The 18,181-nt window shown below is 30.5% G+C and overlaps 1 non-coding gene across 1 annotated transcript; it reads right to left on the bottom strand.

The window, feature by feature from the left end:
- Window positions 1-9,548: 9,548 nt before the first annotated feature.
- LOC111740491 lies at window positions 9,549-9,655 on the bottom strand. Its single transcript, XR_002780630.1, has one exon. It is a non-coding gene; the product is annotated as a U6 spliceosomal RNA (small nuclear RNA).
- Window positions 9,656-18,181: the final 8,526 nt, after the last annotated feature.

Below are 18,181 nucleotides of genomic sequence, written 5' to 3'. Positions count from 1 at the left end.
AATAAAGTTCTAAGGTGAAAAGAAAGAAAATTGGCCACTGAATAGGAGGAATACCAAAATTTACTATTTTCAAAACGGAAAGACAAAATGGTTTTAAGAAGACATAGTGCTTTCACTGAAATGCTTAATACAATGAAGACAGAAAGAAATGTCTAATGATTTTATCAACATATCATAAAGGGTGATCATTATCTTACTTTTCATGAGTAGTACTTGTTTATATAGGTTGTCCTGAAGTAATAAGTGCCAGTGCCCTTTTTCACTCTAAAAAGATTTTCAGTTTGCATCCTACAACTCCCTTGATACAGATGATATCAACAAAAGCTATGTTGGTTGTGGCACCATGGAAGCCAAATTGAATTGGATTGAAGAGTAAATAACAGGTAACAAAACTGAAATCTCCATATGCAGCAAACTTTAGGATCTGTAGAGCAGAATAAAAAACAATATAAGATCTGGAATGATGTTGTGTTTCAGCAGAGGCATTGTAGCTTGTTTTTATTTTGATGGAAATAATCCAGCAGAGAAATAAGGATGGATGACGGAAGAAAAAAGGCAAAGGAGAGAAGGGTACAAATAGAGGAATTAGTCTTGGACAGAAGTATGTCAAGTGCTCTAAGTAGTAAGAGGGATACCCTTTTTTTCTTGAATCCTTCCTTCTAATTCTTTCATAAAATTTCCCTACTTCTCCAATAAGCAACTTATCATGCCATGGCTATTTATAATAAACAAATGGAAGTCTCTAGCTATACTTAACTCTTGGGGCTTTCTGGAATTTAATTATTTTGTTTTTGACAATTAGAGAACCACTATCCCTAATTTGTTCAATTATATAAATGAAACATTTTACACAATTTCATTGCACTATTTCACACATCATATACTAAAATCTTGTAAAAGTTTAACCTTTTTTAAAGAAAAATCTTTTTTTTTTTTTACCTTAAACTTGGGCCAATTTATTTGCATAGTGTTTCTTCACAGAAGCATGATAATTAGTCATTAATGATTTGTTCCCAAAGAAATAAACACCTCTTACAGGATTATCGAGGAATTAACATTTCAATGGTTTTTAGAATTTTTCTGTTGCTACTGAATCTATGGATGCGGCCTTAATGTATTCATTTTTAATGACATGTGGTAATCAATAAAGCTTTAACAATTAAAGCAACCTACAAGGTCATACAGTTTGAAAGCCAAAGTAGCAGATAACTGGCAAATTTAGAGAATGTTGACTTAGGTAGAGATTCCAGGGTACAATCTAAATGACACACATACTACATCATGCCATGTGCGCTCTAGTAAATGAACTGTGAAGGCCTTTTTAGAGGTGTGCCACACTTACCAGTTAGAATGCTTTGAAAGTTAACCTCACTATTGTTATATCAATTTAACTTGAAGCATTGTATCTTTAATATATTCTGGTTATAAAAAAAAGACCATACTAGAAAAAGATACCTGACTATCTTTTTTGAAAAAGTTTAATGTCAACAGAAAACTTACATATTTTAAAATTGATAATGAACAACAACAAAAAAACAAATATAGATTTGGCTTTTGATTCTGAATTCATTCCAAAGAACATACAGCGAGAATCCACATTAAAGCAATGCATTAGTTATGCTTTGAAATTCCTTTCCAAAAAATCACTTTTCATTAATAGAAAAAAATTATACGAAATGAAGTAAGTCATTTTCAATTTATTTCAATTCACAAAAATATTGTGAGAGAATTGCGAAGTTGAATTGTGTTAATGTTCAGAAGTAATAATGATAATTATTTCAAATGTTTCTCAAAAATGAGTTCACTTCCTACCACAGAATTGACTCCTGACATTTGACTTTCCTGACATTTAGTGATTTGGTAAGTTAATTACACTGTGGTAGTCTTCTTCAAAAAAATAAGAAATGTTATAAAGATTTAAATTCGGAGTATCACGTATCTAGTATTTCAAAATACACTCAATTGAATCTTAGTATTTCAAGTTCATGAGAATTAAAATTTATTATTCAACAATTGTCTTCAACATTGCAAGTTTCTTTTACTAAAATAACACAAACCTTTGATTACTTTTACATTGACATAACTAAAATATTTAACAGAATATTTTTATAAACTGTGACTGGTATAATCTTATTTTATCTATTTTAACATGACCTTTCTTTAATCTGTTTTCTTATATGTAATATTAAAATTATGAACTATCCACTTCCAGTTTGTTTTCAGTATGTTTTTATTAGCATAGGTGATACAGTTCACCTCTTGGCAAAGTTAAGAGGAAAATGAAGCAAATCAGAAAGACAGGCTGTATGTCAAGCTGCATATTAAGCAGTAGAAAGATTTAAAAAATCAGAATTTTTAACTCTAAGTCATGTATGTCAGAATATTTCTCTTATCAGGGGAGAATCGGCATCTAAAACAAGGCAGAGTTCAGGTCGAATTAAAGAACACAGATAATCAGTAGTTACCTGTCGAAATCTATATTTATGCTGTGCTAGCCTTTATTTCCACAGGTAGTCGAGCCTCTAAAGGACACACATCTGGATGGCTCAGTAGTTGTTACTGAGTTGTTATGATGCATTTATTGCTGTTTACTAACAGCATGTATTTAGAAGAATAAAGCCAACTCTACTTTATGATCATGTCTATTTCTAGACTATATTATCTTATTTAAAAAAGTACTCAGAAAATGTATATATTGAAACGATTACTTTTTTTTTTTTTTGAAAGAGAAAGACTCAGGCTTTGTCTATTTTGCACTTTGTTTTTATAACCTGGGTGTGTAGTAAAATACGTGCTGTAACAGTTTCCCCATAAATTCATGTGCACGTAGTGCTGAATACTGTTGTGGTAAAGTCTGAACATTCTGCTGACGATCCCACGTAAAAATGTCCCAAAACTCTGAAAGTTCAGCTGGCCTCCAGGCTGAGCATCAGCTGCAGCATTTTAGTTTTACTTTCTATAAAGCAATGACTAATACCTTGTTTAAGGGAAAAACAAACACATTTCTGATGTTTAATGCACACATTAAGTACAAGTAAAACTAGCTCTTGCACATATTCAGTACAACTAAAACTGGCTCTGTGTTCCTCTGCTTTGACTAACAGTATGAATATTAGAAGCAAGTTTTTTCTGAGATAAATTTCAGTAGTTTTATAATAGGTAATATGTTTTTTTAGATGTCCAAGTACAATGATGGGAAATATCCTCTTAATTATATTTTAACTTGTTTTTTAAAAAAGTTTCTAAAAGATCATTGGTAATCAATTTATTGGAGTATTTGTATTAACTGAGTTTAAAATTATAACTTGAAAAATGCTTAATTCCTAATTTGATTAACTAGCCTATGTAGATTACACTTTAAAATTCTCTTTTCCAAAGTTAAATTACAAAATTTCACTCCTATTCACTGTTTTGTGTTGAATGAATATATACCATTGGGAAAGAAAAGAAAAGTAGATTTATGTTTGAGGAACATTTTGCTGGACCTATAAATATCACTTTAGAATCAAAATCGATTGCTCATTTTTTATTTTGTTCAACTTGAAATAAAATCATTATTCCATTGGCATTTTTTTTTTGATACGACTGACAGTAGTTAATGAAAAGACTAATGAAATAATGTACACATTTCATTAGAGAAAACAATCTTTATTTTTTGAAAAGTGGTTAAACGGTTTCTTTCTTTCCTTTTCCACTTCACTGAATTTCTAGCGCTTTGAGCCAAAGCACCACCGCTCTGGTTGACATATGTCAAGTCCTTGACTGGATCATTAGTGTCTTCAAAAGAAGTACAAAACTTTGTTATTTTGGTAACTATGTTCTAATAGTCTCTGTTCATGTACTTTTATATATATGATCAGAGACAATTAGAACAATTAAAACTGCATATATATAAAACAATGTCTTTGTATACATATGTGTGTATGTGTACATATATAATAAAATATGTTATTTCTTTCAGACTACTCTGTGTTGTAAATTTACAATCTGCTGTATTTTAATGTTTTCTACCACTCAAAACGATAAGAAATTCAAGGTTTATGTTATGAAGATGAAATAATTTTTTATTCCTAAGCATTGTGCACCCATACTTTAGATAAGACATTTATCTATTGAAATAATCTGTCATAATAAGACAATGGACTGAAGCAATTATTTATAACACATTATTTTTGATATTATATGCATTTTGAGCAAGTTATAAATACTTAATAAGTAAACAGTTTATATTGATATATTGATTTCTAGTTTATTCTTTGAAACGGTTCAGTAACTCGCTCAGAGCCAAGATTAAAATAAATATAAATACTGTGGTTCAAATTGAACTACTAAGTGTTATAAGCTTTGTTTATTGATTTTTTTTTTGTCTTTATCTTTAAAGGTAGACAGTTATCATATTTTCTCTTGAACTATTTCTCATCTTGTCTACTCCATATTGTTTTAGCTAATTCTTTTCTTTCTAGGTACAAAGTTAAAAAAAAAAAAAACCCTTTCTCAGCTCCCTTTGACATTAGATGTGTCCACATGACTAAGTTCTAGCCAACAGAATGCCAACAGAAATGAGATGTGCCACTTCTGGGCCTGCCAGCATTAAACCATCCACCCATTCTCTGCCATGCTGTGTGGAGGAAACTCATTTTTCAGCCGAAAACACATATTTAAACTAACATAACTTGAATAAGATTGAATAAATGAATTGTTTACAAAGATGTGGTCAGGGGTTAGAAAAGCCACGTGAGATAGTATAGTATTCCAGGACTATAATGTAGTTACTCTGATACCACTTCTATATCTAATGGCTACTAGGAAGAAAAGAGTTATCAGAACTTGGAGGAGAGGGCTGTGGGTCAGGAGCCGAGGCCTTCACTAGAGGGACTGAGCCAGCCCCTGAGATATTATACATGGCCAAGGGAATATTATCCTGACATCACTTTTGAATTTCCTGCTAGTGTTCCCTATTGACTGAATCCAACAGGAAGCCAGAGGACAGGGGATCTTGTACAAGTTTGCTAGGGCTGACTCAACAAAGTCCCACAAATTGGGTGGCTTAAATAAATGAAACTAATTGCCTCAATTTTGCAGGCTAGAATTTCAAGAATTTGAAAAAAAAGTCATACAATACAAAGTGATACTTATTGTTGTTAAATATCCTTAAAAGTGATATGTGATAAGAATAGTGAAAAATAGGTATGCTCGGGATTTTAAAATGTTTTATATTTAATGTTTCTTTTAAGAATACTTTAAACAATATGTTGTTACTTTTAAAACACAGACTAGACATGTTATAGTAGAAAAAATTATTAAATCAGGAAGTAGGAGATCTAGGTTCTAATCTTGCCCTCCCACAGATAAACGATGTGATCTTGAGAAAGATGCCTACCTTCTCTGAATCTTGGCTTTCGAATGTGTAAAATGAGTGTTACAGACTGAATTATGTCCTCCCGAAATCATATATTAAAGTCCAAACCCTCAATACTTCATAATATGACTGTGTTTGAAGACAGGGTCATCAAAGAAATGTTAAAATGAGATCATTAGGTGGACTCCAATCCAACATGACTGAAGTCCTTATAAGAAGAGGAAATTAAGGACACAGTTGCATATAGAGGGATAGTATGTAAAGACACAGAGAAAAGACAGCCATCTACAAGCCAAGTAGAGAGGCCTAGGAAGAAATCAATCCTGTGAATACTATGATCTTAGAGTTACAGCCTCCAGAATTGTGAGAAAATAAATTTCTGTTGTTTAAGCCTTCTACTTTGTGGTAGCTTATTACAGCAGCCCAATCTAACCAATACAATGGGGAACAAGAGTTTTATGATGATTAGATACAGTTATGTGTCTGTAAACTACCTGGCACATGGTAGTTATATAATGTGTGCTAATTAATATTGTTCTTACTGCTGTCAGTTTTCTTTTTAACTAGGTAGGCAATTTTTAATTCTTCTGTTTATCTTGAATATACAGCAGTTCTTTTAAGGTAGGAGAAAATAAGAGATCAAATTATATTTTCTACAGCATGGGTCTTAGGGCTCATCTGTAGCCTTGGAACTGTGCCATTTTCTAACTGTTGTTTTCTGTACTTATTCTCTTTATCTTTCAGTTATGCATTTAGGGAATGTGAATAGTAATTAAAATTGTTCTTAAAAACAAAAAAATTCATATTTGCAATAGAATTACTACTTGACACATAATTGGTGTTTAATAAACTAGAACTATGATTGCTATGTTCTCTTTTTTTATAACCCTTTTTCAACATGTTTCGGGCAAGAATAGCTTCTTTCGGTGCACACCTTTGTCTCTCCCATTACCATTCATTTGTCTTTTTGTTTCCTGGGTGGTTCAAAATATGTCTTTCAGGATATAATTCTTGCCGCTGCCTCAGTGTTCACACACCTGCTTTCTCTCCAGATAATGGCAGTTTCTGCCCAGGGAAATTATTACCTTGGCCCTAGGACGGCATTTCTCAAAGGTGATTGCCCCTGACATTGGTTATTTAAGAGATTAAAATGTTAAAGAAAAATATTAAAGGGTTCTGTACTCGTGTCTTGAGTTAAGCAAAGAAAGTAAGACATTATTAAACAAGATCTCAGCTGCCATAAAATGCTAATGTGCATTCTGAGTGGTCAGGAGATGTATACGTGATGTAGCTTTTCCTTAATTTAGTTGCTATTAGATTATTTTTTGGTTGATTTTCTGTAAGAATCTGTATTCGAGACAACAGAATTTAGGTACTTCTGGCCTTAGGAGGGTAAAACTTTTTTAAAATCTTTCCTTTAACTTCTTTCTCAGTTTCTGTTTTGGTCTCTTTGCTTTCTTCTCTATTGCCTTTAAGTAAGATAATTATTTCTACTAAATAATAATTTATTGCCATAAACAAATAATTTACTTTAGTCTACGTACTAGGTAAGGGTGGTGGCATGTGTTTTAGAGCATTATTTCATTTAAAGAAAAGGTAGAAGAGACAAAACGTATAACGGTAATAAATCTATATTAAAATTTAAAGCTTACTAAAAATCAAAGTAGGCAAATTAGGGAAATGTCATTTTCACTTATCAGATAGGCAAAATTAAACCTGATGTTAGTGTGGGTTTGGGGATAGAGTCATCTTCAAACATAAATGTGAGGAATATAATAATATATGTTAACTATTCTACCTTGATTATGGTATAATGGATCATTCTCATTTTTATGATGAAGATAAATCTTCATCTCTGGATGTTCCAAATTTTCTGCAGTAAATATATTTTACTTTGTTTATTAAAAAATACCAATTTTTTTTTAATGACTCCTCTAAGTGGAAAATAATACACTTTTTTTGTAAATCTACTTATGTAAGTTTGTTGATTATATAACCGTTATAACATTTTTTCCTCCGTATTATTTTTAGGATATATAGAAAAGACAGAATGGTTTGATAAATATTAATTCACATACAATTCCTTGTGAATACTAATCAGGATAACTTCCAGTTTTAAATAGCAAGAACAATATCCAGATGAATAGTCTTTGCTACTTATAAGATTAAGTGAAAAAGATAAATCTTACTTGATAAGCAATGCATACTTCTGTCCATCATCCACTTTAAAAGTAGTGTTAATGCTTTTCAATTTTGCTTCACCAGCACAGGAAAAATGGTACTATGGGGGGGAAAAAACAGTTTTTCCTCAGTTTTTCAGTATGAAACTAACATCTGATATTTACATAAGACTTTTCAATTTACCAATACTTTTTTATTGTGTTGGAGAGATAAGAAGTCTGAAACTTAGAGAAGTGACAGCTCAAGTTATACAAGCGCTAGAGTTAAAACAAATACTTCTATAAACATCATATACATATATACACCTTACACTTGTACACACACACACACACACACACACACACACACACACACACACACACACTTCTGGTTTCTTTTCCAGTATTCTGGGAAATCTAGTAGAGAAAGGCAATTTCTTTTGCTAGCAAGGAGCAAGTATTATTGGCAATTTTCCTAAGACCAGTAAATACAATATAGAGGGCAATGTTAATGTTACAGGAAACAAAGATTATGAAAGTTAACCATTCTTTCTAAGCTTTCTGAGGCTTAAAGGAGGGAAATGGCCATTGTAGGGTTACTGCTAATCGGGCCAACTGAGTTATGGCTTAAAAGGGGCAAGTCACATCTATAGCAGGTATGCTTTACCACATGCCCTTGGAAATTACATGAGTGGGGTGTACTGGCTTATATATTTTCTTAACAGCAGGTGCCTGAATGTCTATTGGTTATATTACAATGTATATTGCTTATATTATAGAAAAAGGCCTTAAAGTCTTTATTATATCTATAAGACATCTGTAACCCACATATAAGTTAAAGAAAAACAGTTGCATAGTGTTTCGTAATTCATATTTATCCAGCTATATTAAATTAATATATCTAAATCTTTCCACATATAGTTCAAAAGTAAATGAATGCTATCTATCTTAATTTTTTAATGATGTTTGGCCATTGCAAAACATTCCTTTCTTTTCTAAAATTATCTGCTCATTTTCACTTTAAAATTATTTTAAACAGTACTGAGATTTTCAAAAACAAATATACCTACATGTACTTTGCTGGAAAATCAGTTTCATAACATTTGGCTATACATTCTTCTCAAGTCATGTGTAAGCAAGTAAAAGTCAGGGTTTGTTTACTGAATTTTTACACTATGTCAAGTATACAACCAAGGAGAGTAAAGACCGCATTTAATATTTTTTGACAGCATGGTTAATAATTTAGCTGTTTCTTATGTGTAACACTCAGAAGTCTATGTTGTTAGTTAAGTCAATTATTTAGCTTAAATGATAATGTCTGACCAACAATGCGGGAGAGTGGGGAAGAGTAGTCTTCTTATGTATTTTCACATAAGAAAATTATTTATCAGGTACTACTTAGTCTTATTAATTTCTATTATTCAAGGATGTCAAAGTTAAATATATGTAAAATATTTAATGGACAATTCTATTAATTTTACTTAAATTTTTCTTTTATGATAAATAGCTCCTTTAAGATATATATAAAACAACATTTACTGCTGACGGAATACTCTGTATTATGGATTGTTGAAGCATTTTACAAGTCTCATTTGATTACTTCTTCACAAAATAAAACAAAAAGCAAACAAAAATCTATGAAGTAGGATCTATCCTTTTATTATCTCCACTATAGAGAGGTGGAAACTGTGGTGAAGTGATTGCCCCCAGCCAGAGAGGCACAATGATTTGTGACAAGGCTAATAAGTGTGTGTTTGCGGTGGACTGATATTTGGGTCTTGACTGTGAATGTATCTACTTACCTCCTTGGTATTAGAAAGAACCAATAAAATATTTTTAAAATTAAGTTTGATATATCAAACTTTAAAACTTAAATTTTATAAAAAAATTCAACTAACAATTTTGCATTTTGAGAATTTGAATGGGTCTTAAAATATAATCACTGTAAAAGTTTAACCACGAAATGATTTTTTTTGTTGTTAAAATTGTAGTTTAAAAACATTCCCCGTATGATTATACTTCTTTAAAAAAAAAAAATGGAACTCTTCACGAGTTTACATGTCGTCCTTGCACAAGGGCCATGCTAATCTTCCCTGTATCGCTCCAATTTTAGTATATGTGCTGCTGAAGCGAGCACCATATGATTATACTTTTAAAATAGATTAGAAAATTGGAACATAGTCTCTCAAATCATAGAGGAACAAGGAAAAAATCTTAAAATCATAAAAATAGAATAAATGATGAAATTTCTGCACACCATTAAAAGAAAACACTGATGAGAGCAGAAAGAACATGGATTTTGGATTGATACAACAGAGTAAAAATTCTTGATCTACCACCCATAAAAGAGTTTGAAGAGCATGTGTAATGCCAAAATCTCTGAGGACCTCAGTCTGTCCACAGGATCTTTGTGAAATGAAAGGAAAAAATACCTAACTCTCACATTTAATTAATAAGTCTCAGGCATTCTTCTATGTGTTTAAGTGCCTCATGTGTTTATTCATTATATTGTATTTACTTCACAGTGTTTATTAATTTACTAATTTAAACCTCACAACTTTTATTTCCCTGATTTTACATGTGAGTAAATTTAAGCACAAAGTGCTTAAGTGAATTGAAAAGTTTCAAAGCTCCTAAATGGCAGAGCTGGGGTTCAAACTCTGATTGTCTAGCTCCAGAGTCCATGATCTTAATAATTTTCTTTAAGATGGAGACTGACACATTAATTGCAATTCATAAACAATAGTAATTGTTATTACAGACATGTCAATATATATCCTTTCTATGTCAGAAAATCTAAAGGAAAGAAATTCTGTACCTCTCTTTGCCCATTATAGTTTAATAATTTCTAAATGTTTTGGTTTAACCTATCATAAATTAATTTTTATCCATTTGAAAGTGAAAGGAGTCTCCTAATCCATTATTTCATAAAATTAAGTTTGCACTACCTTCGCCCACAACATCTCTGGTTGGAGTTGTCCACAGGGGTGAGAGGAAGTAGCTGAGTTAGACAGTCAGAGCAGTTAGCAGCAGGAAAATGTACTGAGAGGAAACATTCTGAACATGACCAACGCTCAATATTATGTGTGCTTTATAATTTCTTACATTTATCTCTATATTTTTTTCTGCTTATTACAAGACTAATAGAAATGTCTGGTCTTAGTTGAGGAAAATGCTATAGAATAGGGATCAACAAACTTTATCTTAAAAGGTCAGACTGATGTTTGCTGATTTATTATAGTGTTCTATTCATTACATAATGCTATTTTCTTGCTCTGGTTTCACCTGTTATCATTATTACCTATAATCAATTGAAAGCAATATAAAGAGAACAAAGTGTTTTTTATTTACTATTGAATCCTCATAACCTGGCAAAGTGAATGATGATAGATAATGTGCAATGAATGAATGAATAGATGAATGAACAAAAATACTGCTAATACTATTAACCTGCTACATCTGTTTGACATTTATTTATGGTATCAGACATTGTACTAAATTATATATATACATATACATGTTATATTACTTTAAAAAGATGAACATTTAAAGAAAAAATCAGAACAAAATCCTAAAATTTACTTTAAATTAATTTAATGACTTACCTTTAAAGTACCATTTTCAATAAATAATTGAATAAAAAATCCATCTACTGAATTTGAGTTTTGCTTGATATAGAGCAGGAGTCCAGAGGAGCTGGCGGTCTGAAATTCTAGAGCGATATTATTTTGTGGGTTTAAAACTACATTCTGAAATTCAAGGTAGGAATCTCCATAATAACAAACACAACTGAAATCTGTGAAGTCAGAAAAAAAATACAGTATTGGTTGAGATAGAATGTTCAATAGTTGACTGTCACATAATTAACATTAGCATTAGCTTTTCTGAAATAGCTATTACCTGTCTCATGCCTGTTAGAAGCTTGGGTACTTATTATTATTATTATTTTTCGCCATAGTCACAGTGTTTTGTGATAATTTCTGTGTATCAAGGGCTTTGTGATCAAATCTCATTGGAAGGCAGGGATGTCTAGATGAGTAATCTTCAACAGTGCTTTTACTTAGATTTTATGTTACTGGTCAACAGAAATAGGAACATCTTTTAAAGACATTATTCACCATATATATAAGATGTTGTTAGAAAATTATTATTAATGTCATTGTTGTTAGTTTGATTGGGAGGCTTTTGGGGCTGATAGAGATTATTGGGGAGTAAAGGAATTATCACCCATTTGTAGCAATGCTATGATATGAGCTTCTTAAAAAAAATAGGAAAAAAGTCAACTAGCTTGTTTACAGAACATTAAAAAAAACTCTCTCTTTTTCTTCTGCCTTCTGAATGATTATATTCTAATTATCCTTAATCTTTCAAGTAAAATATGGAGATATTTTCAGCAAATTACTTTGACAATTTCTTAAATTCGTAAATATATGATTTAATAAAACCTAGTTAGCTATTTCTCTGAATAAGTTGTTAATTATTTTACATTATTATTAAAAGTTACTTTTGTTTGATAAGTACTTGATTAAACATCACTGGTTAATGATATTCCTGTAATAATGGATTTGAGTATCTCCATTCACTTTCTCCTTTTCTGCTCCTCCTCTGAGACACACATAACAATTCTCTCTCTCCTTCAAAACTTTCAAATTGTCTATTCTTTTACAATTAATAGTAGACATTCATGAAATTGTGAGTTTTAGTTTTCTGTCCATCATAGGTTAACATTTTTTAAAATCTTTAAAACCTCTACAGAGTTCATATTCTATATGGAGTAATTTTCTTATTTTCTATTTCAATAAAGCTTTAGAAATACTCATTGTGCTAAATTTTCAAACTTGTAAAAAACTCTAATAATCAGCTAAATCTCATTTTTTCCCCTTTAACTAGAAATAAAAAGGTTCGAAATACTGCCAGAAAATATTTGTGCTATGTAGACAAAAAAGGATGTGTGTGTGAGTGTGTATTTTAAATCAAGTACTTTATTAGTGAAGGTGGCCCAAAGATTAAAAATATTAACAATACACTTTCAATTTTGACATTCTAATTGTTTTAGTTGTTATATTTGTGACATAGACAGATATTTCTTCCCTGTAAAGTTTTAACAATGATGTTAAAGGCATGGAACAACAGAATTTCACACATTAAATAATTTGGAACGGTTTCGGCTGTTTATTTGAATGAATTGGGACTGGAGTCAAATATCCATTTGACTTAAAGCTCAAAATGTGAAAGAACATAAAATATTTTCAGACAAAGACTAACATTACAACATGAATATATCCAACATTGGTAAAATAAAGAAACTACTATATATTTTTAAAAGTTTTAGTAAGAAATATATTGTTAATTTGGCAATAGCTAATTAAAAGAGTATTTGAGTTAGCTATTATTTTAAGATATGTATTTTTATGGACTAAATTTTTAAAAATTAAGTGGCTCTGTCATCATGTGACTAATGCTCTGCATAAACCATGTATTTAATTATTTTATATTATTAAATGTTACTTTTGTTTGATGAATACTTGATTAATTGTTGTTGGTTAATGAAATTCCTGTAACAATGGATTTGAGTATCTCCATTCATTTTCAATTATAAGCTACATGAGGTCAAGAGCCATATATGTTTGGTTAATTACTCTACCCCGAGTACCTGATTTTCTTAAGCATGTGAAACCACTTACCAACTCTTATGAAATATAATTGCTTTGGTTTAAATATGCTTGGAAAATTGTGTTCTGTTATGTTTGCATTAAAAAATTGGAAAATATTTTGTTTAGAGTATTAGACCACATTTGTAGTTTTTTCCTATTCAAATGCATGAATACAGATTCTATTTTACATTTCTCAGCAAAAATCTTACTCAAATCCAGAGAATGACAATGGGAAGTACAGAATAGTTTGGCGAAGAAAAGATAAGTATAGAGACTATTTCTAGTAATGACAGGCTAGAATAAAATAATTCCATATATTTTTCTTTATCTAGAATTTAATCACAAGTTTCTGCCTTTCTGTTTTCGTTTTTCCAAGTAGAATAATATTTATCTGAATGTATGTCCTCTTATTATAATTATACTTCTGAACGATTCTGTATACTTTTGGTACAAATAACTGGAAAACCCAATTCCAAGCAGCTTCAGCAAAAAAGAAATTTAATGGCTTAGGTAGAAGGCAGTTCAAAGACTTCCAAATGGATGTTTGTGTATACAAAAGCCAGGTGGCTCTTCATAAAACCCCTGGATTTCTTGTCTCTCCATTCAGCTATACACATGGTGAGCTTTAATCCGAGACATGCATTTTTTCTGATTTAATACGGTGGTCTGTGGCAGTTTAAGTGACATACTTCCTCATTAGTGTCCAGTCACTCAGTTTCATATACTTTCACAAGAAGAAGGAAGAACTTCCCTAAGTGTAGAATGAACCTTTCCTAACATTTAACTGGGTCACCAATGAAGCCCTTCACTAAAGATGAGGATGGAGTCAGTGCCCACTGAGACTTGTGGGGATGGGTTCATAGTGAACAAAATTGGTGTTCTGTTAAGAAGAATACTTCAAAATTTAATCCCAGTATATTCCCAGATTTATGATTTATTTCCTAGTTAGTTTCTGACTGTCAGATTCAAGGACTCAAAGTGCTCAATTACATGTCCATGCTAGAGACTTTAACTTTCATTTCCAGCTTCCTGCGTCTGCTTCTCCTTCTAAGAGGTAGCTTTTGCCTTTGTTTTTAATAGCATGTATTAAATATAAGGATGAGTCTTACCACAAAAAATTTCATTTGAAATTTGGTTGTTGTTGCTAGGTTGGCAGTTGCCTAATTATTTGAATTTCCAGTGCATACAGATCCATAGCCATTCCCACTGCATGGGAATAAAGAAAAATTCAAAGCTGTATTGGTTAAAAATTAAGAGTTAATAACTCTGTTCTCCCCTACTATACAAAGAAAGTTTTAAATAAATTATAAGAATAAGGAAATACATGTATTTTAGAAGAAATTCATAATGCAGACTTTTAGGCATAAATACATATTTAAATTAGAATAAAATAAAACTAATGGTATAATATTCAATTTTTTGACAAGTTATGAAAAATCATGCCAAAATCACATTTTATTTTTAATAAAAATACATAGAAAAAGTAAATAATTCTTAACTTATGATAAGTCTTGACCCTCTTTTTTTTTTTTTGGTTTCTTAGCAGATCAGAAAATACTAGATAGGTTTTAAAGAACAGTCTTTCTTACAGTTAGTGTTCTATGTATGAGATTAAATGTGAAAGTTGGAATCTTATGAGAGAATAATTGAACTAAGTTTTTTTAGAAAATTGGTAGTTTGATAATGACTTTATAATGACTGGATAGTTTAAATAAGGGACATATATCATTTAGCCCTATTTCTAGTAGATGATTGTCATGTAAGTGTAATTTATGAATAATCATTGTAAGAAGAGTGATTATGTATTGCTTTTGGAGTATGATCACTAGCTAAATATTAAGGAATAATTCACAACTAAAATGTAAAATGACCTTTAATTTCTTTAACATGTTTCAGAAGTAATATCTAGGAATAATAGTGGACGTTTGTGATATGTATGTACATACAATTTTATGTTAAATAAACTATTTATTTGAGAAAAGACTATATATGTAACACTAATGTACTATAAAAGACTATACGTAATTCATATAGAAAAGTTTACTAGACTGTTTATTAAGTAACCAAAGATGAGCCCTGATTCTTGATTCTACCATGTATTAGCTACAGAAACTCTCTATAACTTACTTCTCTTAATTTGTATTATTTCTAAAAAGAAGAGCTTAGGTTTTATTATTATAAAATATTCTCCATGTTTAATACTTTATACTTCTATGTTTTACAAATTATATTTAATTCATCTATAAATCCAACTAGATGTAATCCATTTAAATTCATCTCAATTTGCTTAATAGCTACTAGTAAAGCAGAAGAAAGGCAGAAAATTAACATTTACTCACTGTTTACTATATGCTAGGTTTTATTAAATATTTTACTCATGTTCCTTAAAATGCTGATTTTTTTCCTAGCAATTTAAAGAGTTATGGTATTTGAAAATGTTTTTGTAGGAAGTAAGCATATTTCAAAATGAATTATGCAATATTTTTTTGTTGCATAGATTTTCCCAGATTGATTAGTCCATAGACTGTAAGTCAATGACAATTCATAGAGCAAGTATTAACCGTACAATGCACAAAAAAGTTTGCAAAATAAACAATACTGAAATGAAAAGCCAGAGTATGCATTTTATGATTGGTAGAGTCTCCTCAGTGTAGCCAAAGGAAATGTAAAATAATTTTGAGATATAGAGGCAGATTTTAAGAAAATAGACTTCAAGGAAAGCTGAGAGAGAACTAATCAAACACTTGAATTTTTTTCCCCTGAAAACAATTAATCTTTCTGAAAGGAAGCACAACACCTATGATCAAAATATTTTCCTTTCACCAGCAAATGAAAATAGACTATGAGGGAAAATTCCTTTAATAGCCACTCAACAGAATAGATAGTAATGCTTTTAAAATACAAATCAAATCATGCCATTCTCCTGCTTAAAAACATTTGTTGTTGCCATTTGCCTATGACAGAATTTATTAGCATTTACTCTGTATAGAATCTTTCAACCCTTTGTCCTTTTGCCTTTTAATGTGGAGTACCAATTATTGTAGGATAACTTACAGGGCAGTCATTGCTCCTATACACATCTGCATTACCAGTTCTGTCATGCATTATCCTTCCAGTACACGGGTCCGTTTCCAAGATCATTATCCTATTCCATTGGACAGACTGTCAACCTGAGTCAATCAAATAACTTAAATAGTATAGCTTTATAAGTCTTGATATTGGATAGGGCAAGTACTGCACACTCTCCTTCCTCGAGATTGTGTTGCTTGATATTTGCCTTGTGTCTTTTGAAATAAATCCTGGAATCAGTAACATATGCAAATATCTTATTAAATTATATTAACACTCTTATTAAAATTGATTTGAATTCTATTTATTTTATATGAAAAAATAGTAAGTAATTGGTATCTTTGTGATACTTTAATTTCCTATATATGGACATGGTATATGTTTCCATTTTACTAGGGCTTCTAAAATATTTTTAATATAGTTTTATAACTTTTATTCATAAAGATTCTATGTATATTTTCTTAGATTAACATCTAAACACCTTAGGAATTTGTTATTTTAAATAGGTTTTTTTTTTGGTAACATTATATTTTTAATTCCTTATGTTGTTATATTGAAATATAATTGACAGTTGTATATTGAGCAACCTTTTTGAACTCTATTTTTAATAATACTATATCATCTGTGAGTGATGAGATTTTTTATTTTGTTCCTAATTCTTAAACTCTCTTATTGGCTTATTACATTGTTTTGGATCATCAGAAAAAACACTGAACTGAAAAATGATAACAAGATTGTTTTTTTTTTTTTTTTTGATTTTGCAGGGAAGGCTTTTAAGCTTTCACCTTAGAGCATAATGTTTTGCTTTTCATTTATAAATGGTACTTTTTAACTCATTAAGGAAGCTCATAGGTACAGAAACATAGTGGTGGTTGCCAGAAGGGAGAAGGTAGAGAGTGGATGAAATGGGTGAAGGGGGTCCAAAAGTACAAACTTCCAGTTAGAAAATAAGTCCTGGGGATATAATGTACAATATGGCAACAATAGTTAGTAATACTGTATTGTATATTTGCAAGTTGCTAAGGCAGTAAATCTTAAATGTCCTCATTACAAGAAAAAAAATAAGTGTGTATAATGATAGGTGGTAACTAGACTTATTGTTGCGATCATTTGGCAGTGTATACAAACACTGAGTCATTATGTTGTACACCTGAAACTAATGTGTTATTATGCCAAATATAGCCCAATCTAACAATAATAATGACAACAACAACTATGAAATGCCAGCTGGAAAGGATGTTGGAAAGTGCTAGGGACACAGAGAAAAGATACCAAGGGTTATAGAAAAAAGAAAAGATTAAAAAAAATTTCTTCTATTCTCTAATTTGCTAAAATTTTTAGCAGAACTTAATATTGAATTTTATGATTTCACTTGATATATTTACATTATAAATTACTCTGATATTTTAATATTAAATCTTTATTTTACCCCAGAAATAAATTCCATTTGCTTATGATATTTGTACATACATGAATTTTATTTGCAAGAATTCATGTTTAGGATATTTGTGTCTATGCTGATTAAGATGGCCTTTGAATTTTCATTTTTCATGGTGCCCTTTCGATTTTCATACGAAAGTTTTATTTTATTTAGCTTCAGTAGATTGGGCAACATGAATTTCTATGTCTAATGTCTGGAAGTTGGGACTTTATGTACCATCCAAATTCTGTAACAAAGTATAAAATTGTGAATTGTATAACATAAGAAAAGAACTACAAAAGGTTTCATTTAATGTTCTGATTAGTAACAAGAATATATTATAGTAATTATAGTAGACAAAATAGTGACCTACAAGGAGATTTAGTTTTAGTTTTAAGTTTTACATTCTCTGTAATGTAAGAGAGTAGTGTAATAAGTGTCACCTAATATACAAATAGTGCCCAGCTTTCCAATGAGTTCCAAAGTGCTTATAACCAGTTTCTGAGTATTACTTCTAAAA

The sequence above is a fragment of the Pteropus vampyrus genome, unplaced genomic scaffold, assembly GCF_000151845.1.
Source record: "Pteropus vampyrus isolate Shadow unplaced genomic scaffold, Pvam_2.0 Scaffold64, whole genome shotgun sequence".
NCBI lineage: Eukaryota > Metazoa > Chordata > Mammalia > Chiroptera > Pteropodidae > Pteropus > Pteropus vampyrus.
Note: the sequence above shows the minus strand (reverse complement) of the source record. Positions and strands in the feature narration are given on the sequence as shown.